Genomic DNA, 7,611 nt, shown 5'->3' with positions numbered 1-7,611 from the left:
ATAAACAACCAGGTCACCGTAACCTGAGTGCCAGGTCACCATGGGATTCTGGGTAATGAAGAGGCAGATAAGCTGGCCAAGGAGGGTACAGAAAGTGTGCCCTCACACGGCCTGCTTGGCATGCCCTTCGCAGTGGGAAAAACTCTTATTAAAGATCATTTCCAGCGGGATCATGTCAGGCGTTGGGAGAAAGTTGCGACCTGCAGACAAGCGAAACTGCTTATGAGAGGGCAACTAAGAGTTAGGACCAGAACGCTTCTGGAGTTGCACAGAGGGGATCTGAGGGTAGCAGTAGGGCTCCTTACGGGTCATACAGCTCTCAGAGCTCATCTGTTCAAGATGAAACTTGCAGAACAAGAAGACTGCAGACTGTGCGGAGGCGATAAGGAGGGCGTCATCCACATTTTATGTGAATGCCCCCTATTAGCACTCCGTCGCTATAAAATCTGGGGCCAGGCTTTCCTGAAACCAGAGGACTTACAACAAGCGGCTGTCACCAGCCTTATTAGCCTAGTGAGAAACACAGGGCTGGGGCTGTGTGACTGACCGAAACTAAGGCGGAAGTTACAAAAGATCGTATGATTTAGGTGACTCTGGGCGCTTTAAGTGACCAGCCGCACTTTTTCTATTCTATTCTGTTCTATGTCCTGGGTGTATTTCTTAGCGTCACCGATGATTTCTGGCTTTCGTAAAGGATCTGAGGATTACCATTGAGGTAGTCCTTGATCCGAAGTAGCTCCTTTCCTCCCTGCAAAACAGACTTTTTTATGAGTGTCTTCAGACTGTTGTGAGGCAATTCTCAATTTCTTTCTGCGACAGCATTGAAATTCTTCTTGGGGAGAGCACTGATACGTCGTTTATACTTTGACGCTCCGAGAGACATTGATTCTCGATTGGGGAATGTTCGAACACCTACCACAGATACATTTGAGTACATAATAAAGTATCTCAGTGCCTCGATACTCTTCTTCAACTTGAAAACGTAATAAGATGAGGGGTTATGATTATGGGGTCTTCTGTGAGAGCTAACGCTCGATAATCCACTATTGCATCAGACTAATGGTCATGCTGATTGAATGATTTACCTGCAATGAAATGATGAACTGAAAACATGACATCGATGTGAAATGCGAATTGACTTTGGAAGTAGAGAGGATGTAGAAATAATTATCAATTGTTCTCCGCAAAAAAAGTACTATCAAAATCAGAGAACAATTGACAAGCATTTATTGAAAATGATGCTTCCAACCTTACCTCACTCAGTTACACACAGCCTTCTCACAGGGTTAGCAGTGATTGTCACTGCTTTTGATCGAAGATTATTGCAGGAATGTTTCTTTTAACAATCTTTCATCAAACATAACCTCTTTCGAGCTGTCAGAATCTTCGAGACTAATGATTTCCCATATGCCAATGTCCCGTATCATAATGCAGATATGTATTTCTATTTCCCGCACAGGTACAAATAAGATGATTAATCCATCATCAACAATTATGTTGTTCAATTTAATGTTTTTTTTCCATGAAAAAATGAACTAATATTGTAAACACACATACAAACAGAGAGAATAAAACGCCAAGGTCGATAATACAGGAACCATCAATGCTTTGCTGGGGGTGGGGTTAGATCATAATTGTTCACCTCAACCTAACTAATTAACAATGATTGCACAAACAATAAAAACATGAAATTCGTAATGTACAAACGATTTCCTTCGGAATTGACCCATAATTTAGCACAATTAAGCAATGTACAGTTTTTTTCGGCTAGCATCATGAAAACTTGATTAATTTTTTTGAATCAATGAGTGAATATACAAAGGAAAATTTGCATTGTACAATCATGTACTAACGATGTAAAATCGAGTACATAAGGTCGTTTTTCTAATTAGTCACTTATTTCGGCTAAGTACCTGGAGGTGATTCCTCGTCCATTTGAACCGAGGTAAACGGCAACTCAGTGGCTTCCTGCTTGGTTGTGGTTATCGGTATTGATGATGATGGCACAGGGCCGGGACCATGTCCAGGGGACACGGTCATCAGGGTAGACGCCTCCAATTGATGCATCGGTATGCGGTAGTATCTTCAGGAGCTCAAGTGTATTCATAAGACGATGGTACGCAGGACAATTGTCGTGGCCTTGTGACCCAGGTAGAAAAGGTTTTTTGGTGTGATACCTGCTCGGTTGTTTGAACGCAACTAACGTAATTGTGTGGTGAACCTCTATTAAATAGTTTAGTATTCTTTTTCAGCCACTGTATTCGACAATAGCTTGTCTTGTTGAGTCAATATCCAACAAATTATCGTATTCAGCATATAACAGACAATTTACATTTTGCTGTGTTGCTTTGTCGAATCGTACTTCAATACAAACACTCCCACTCTTTACGAGATTCCAATGACCGGCAGAACTTGCAGATAAATCGGGAGTCAGGTCAAAGGCGCATAAAGAAAAGCCGTCGGAATATGCTAGACGAGAAACCTTAATTCTGTGGTCACTAAAATGCGTTCCAGTCCCCACAAATCAGGTATTAGAAGCTTCCACATCTAGGCACCCGTCAGGGGTAAAACTCGGTTGCAGGGGTTTCGTAGATACTTGGTGTCCATCGACATTCAGGCATAAAAAGTTGATTCCCAAATTCTGGAAGTTGAAGGGATTCTTCTTCCTCACTCCATTGAAACTGGCATTGTCGACAAATCCAAGTATAATTCTTTTAGGCAATTGGCCTAAAATTGCGTTATCTATCATCTCTCCCATAATTCCATTATGCAGAACAAAAGATTTAACCTCAACACGGGTCAAGGGATATTTTGCAGTTGTTTTTGCAAGCGTATTAGCGTGAGCTATCAATATTCCAAGGCTGAGTTTCACGCGTCGAACAATTAATGAGGCCTCCACAATATTTACTTTATAATTAAGTGTAGTATCGTCCATGAGACAATATTCATCCTTTGCGCGGATAAGACGAACACGTAGCTCTACACCGTTCATCAAAAATTTATCTTGATTGAAAACGTCACAATGCAAATGTCCCAGCAGATCAAACGGTCTTCCACCTTTCACAAATACTTGTCAAGAGATTAGGCAATTATTTTTTTTCACATCAGCGCCCACAACTACAGCGGTATCCATATCACCAGAGGTATCAGTTGACCATAGTGCCATTCCAAGATGCGAGGACTTGGCATCTTCTCCATAGTTTAGCAACGTTTCAATATATGGTCTATAGGCGNATAGAGCCATTCCGAGATGCGAGGACTTGGCATCTTCTCCATAGTTCAGCAATGTTTCAATATATGCTCTATAGGCGTAGAGGTTATTTGGCGGCGTAACAACTTTTTGATTGAAATATACATCCACTTGGTTGAACATTGAATGCAAAAAATTATTCACAGGTCCGACGAAATCTTCAACAGCAGCAGTGCCATCGGGTCTCAAAATTTTCGCTCGAATTTTTATCATAGTGTGTGCCAAATCGATGTATTCTTCTCCATGGCCTGGCACGATGAATTCGATTGGGGCGTCGTCCGATAGAGTAGACACAGGATTATAATAAACAAATTGAGAATTTTCAATACTTCTCTGCGTCGGGGGTATAGTAAACCGATCGAGCTCCGATTTCACGCACTCGGAAGAGTGCGAATGTAGAAACGACATGATGATTAGTTGAAGATATCGTATGAATCGCGAGTCTTCCTCTTGGATTTCCTTCTTTATTTTTTTTCACTTTTTTTCCTTTTTTCTTATTTTTTGGAATATTTCTCTTCTTTTTATTCTTCCTCGTTTTGGATGTCTTGGCAGACCCGCGTCCAGTGAGCTTATGAGATGCGAGGCGTTTACGCTTTCTTTTATATCCTGATCCACGCATCGTGGACTCAATTTTTTCCTGTGCCTTCCTTTTCAATTTTAATCCCGACTCTGCTAGCCATTCCTCCAGCGCCACCTTTAAGGGTTTTCCATTTGTCACTACATCGCCTACAACGTTAATTCCCGTGTTGAAAGCTTCTTTACCGACTGCTCGAGCTGCACTGGGGAGGAAGGGCAGAATTCGACGAAAGAGGCCCCCGAGGAAAGCCACAATTCCATGGCCCCGTTGATATGGGCTCCCAACATAGACCCGTCCGAAATTATTGTATCTCTTCACTGACTCTCCACCAGCCTGGTTCTCGTAATATGCAATGTAAGGACTCATTTCGCTCGTTAATCAATTCTCTTGAAATGAAGTGTCACGTTCAAGGGTCCGTACTCGAATGGTATCATTTCACCACGATTGCACCTTATATCTATTTCAATTGTGCGAAATAAGTATGTCATCAATGGAATATAATGAGGATTTGAAAAAGTAGCATAGTGTGTGGCTCCATACGTATAACCAGAAGCATTGAATGGTACCACTCGTAAAAGAGATGACTGCACATCACCTGTTACATAGGGTACACAAAGGTCACGATAAATGAACAAGCTTTCAGGTAAACCCCTGGCCAGACTGGCAGGTAGATATCCCTCACAATACGGCTTTGCATTCGTAAAACTCTGCACGCGCCTCTCAAACCCCAACATATCAGCCAATTTATCCGAAAACTCTAATGCGTGTTCCGTGCTACCGCATGTTTTGGAGGTGCAATGTCTTCCAATTTTCACAAAGCCTTGTTGGGTAGAATACTCAAATTTTATATGATCCTTCAAGGGTGCAAAGTTATTCATGAAACCTACGAGATCGGTCAGGTCCTTGAAAACCGCAGTAGGTAGAAAAAAAGTTTGTGGTAGATTTCCCTTGCCCTTATTGTCTTTTCCGCTACTAGGAAAGTTGATGGAGGCATCTTTCCTATCAGGTATATATAAAAAATTACAAGAAAACTATTTCATTCAGGCCCACAACCCATTCTCCTTCCAACTCAACTTGTTTCGGGAGCAATGTTGTATATTTTGATGCCGTATTATCGGGATGATAGTCCATGCTGCTGTTGCTTGGGAGTACCATATAAAATTCGTTCTTCTTTATTTTTGTCCAATGACGTGCAGCTCTGACGTAGCTATCCACGAATCAAATTTATCAGGATATCCCTCCCAATGAACAAGAATTTGTTTATTTTTTCCTTTTCCTTTAGAGCGTATGACACGTTCAACTACGAATTCATCCTTGTCCGTTTGTTTATTGACAAGCACCAACTCTAGCTCGTAAAAAAATCCTTCAATTTGTTCATCAGCTAAATCTTTCAGCTCGTATATTGGTAATGATTGTTTGCGGACTGCTTTCGTTATTTGGAATATTTCTTTACTCCAATTAATCTCATATCCTTTCTCAAAGATGCCTTTCGCTCGACTGATGCGCACATAGTCCCCAACTTTTTATTTAAAGGTTTCTTTACGAGATTTCTGCGACTTTTATCGATTTTGTATATTACGCCATGCATATGGAGCATTATCGATATTAACAGCCGCAGGTGCCATTTTTATTGATGAATGTCTCGAGTTGTTATAANCCGAAATTTCAGGTTCTTTTCGACGTTTCATAACTGGTAGGGCAGGTGGGGGTCGATGAAATTTAGGATTGCCCAGAAACTCCCGAGATGTGTTTAGACTTTGAAGATACATCGCAAAATGTTCCCATCCTTTAGCTGAATATGTTTTCCGTGCTCTGACCACATCTTGTATCAGATCCACAATATGAACGCCAGTTAATGATATCCCATCCAAAGTCACTTGTCCTTTTGCATCCCACTTGAGTCTTTTACTAGTGTCAAGGCNTAGTCGACAATTTGTTCCAACACATCGATATATTTATATGTTCGACTATGTGTAAAGTAACGCCACATGCGCTCCTTCAATGTCCAATTGAAACGTTCCACGATTGCGATTTTAGGTCAGGATTACGCGCAACACGAAATTGAATTTTTTTATCAGAGAAAAATTTTTGGACACTGCTAGCCATAAATTCTTTTCCCTTGTCAGTTTGTATACAAACAGGCACACGACCACCGCTCCTTCCCATTATACGTTTAAAGCCCTCGAGTACCTGCNGGTTCAACCCAGGCAAACTTGCTTAAAACGTCAATGACCACAAGTAAATATGAAATACCATCATTGTATGTCTTTAGTGATCTCAACTCAACCAAATCAGCCTCCCATACATCATCAATGTTTGTCACTGTATAATGTAACCGTAGAAATTTACGTCTGATGGGTCTGTGGAGTGTATAAGTATTCTGGGGATTAATCTATTTTTTTATTTTATTTTCAGGTATGTCTTTTTTATGCTTTGACAAAATATTTCTAGCCCCCGTATATGCCTCCGGCTCTGGAGGGCTAAAATATGTCCTCGATAGTTTTTCTTCGTTTAAAATGGAAGCCATGATGATAGTCCTGAGTCCTCAACTTTGTAAGGAGGATTTATGTGTGCTTTTTTCAAATTTTTACGCGTACGATGTACAAGAAAGGTACGTGGTGTATTACCTTTCCTTGTATGACGCTCATCTATAAAGTCCTCGTCCTCCGAAATTTCAGGTTCTTTTCGACGTTTCATAACTGGTAGGGCAGGTGGGGGTCGATGAAATTTAGGATTGCCCAGAAACTCCCGAGATGTGTTTAGACTTTGAAGATACATCGCAAAATGTTCCCATCCTTTAGCTGAATATGTTTTCCGTGCTCTGACCACATCTTGTATCAGATCCACAATATGAACGCCAGTTAATGATATCCCATCCAAAGTCACTTGTCCTTTTGCATCCCACTTGAGTCTTTTACTAGTGTCAAGGCCGTCAAATATATTCAAGTACACCTGAGGCTTTTCTTTGGTATACTGTAGGTACAGTAGCCACAATAGCATTTGGATCGTATCGTTCGCTAGACCCCGTCTCGTCGGGGGTCTCCGTTTCTTGCACAGGTACTTTACTCTGCTGTGAATAAAACAAATACCTTCTCAGAACGTCATTATACAATTTCCATTTTTCATGATCATCCTTGGGTTTTTTCGAATTTAAAATTTCCAATAATTGAGCATCCAATCGACTTGTAACGGTACCAGGGGTTTGAGCTGACGGCTGAATTTCTTTAACTAGGTCAGTTAAAACACGGTGACCATCATTTGTAACATTTTTTTGTAGCCATTCCACACTATCTTCTGGCACAAGTATAATTTTTCGTCCATGCTCCATCGCTACACAACTGCTGAGATGAGCGCACTTAAAAGCGGACCCAATAACATGGGTAAAAAGGCACCGCCTTTCTGATTGATGATTTTTTTCTTGCTGGATAAACTCTGATTTTTCTCAGCCAACTTCCTCAAAAGGTTTTTATGTTTGCACAGTTTTGACTTTTCGCAAGTTTTCAAAGGAATATTTTCATGCAGCAAATTCAGACCACACTCACCNCTCAGCCAACTTCCTCAAAAGGTTTTTATGTTTGCACAGTTTTGACTTTTCGCAAGTTTTCAAAGGAATATTTTCATGCAGCAAATTCAGACCACACTCACCAATGCAGCGAATCAAATCTTTATTAGCGTATTGTGTTATTGCTCGTCGTAACCTAGGAGGAGCGTGAATGAGGACGTATAATAAGGCAATATTCTTTTCTCCGAGCGACTTGCGAACACAGCCGCTTCCAGAGCGACT

The sequence above is a fragment of the Diachasma alloeum genome, unplaced genomic scaffold (assembly GCF_001412515.2).
Source record: "Diachasma alloeum isolate Michigan unplaced genomic scaffold, Dall2.0 Dall_scaffold_01169, whole genome shotgun sequence".
Lineage (NCBI taxonomy): Eukaryota > Metazoa > Arthropoda > Insecta > Hymenoptera > Braconidae > Diachasma > Diachasma alloeum.
This window is presented reverse-complemented; position numbering follows the sequence as displayed.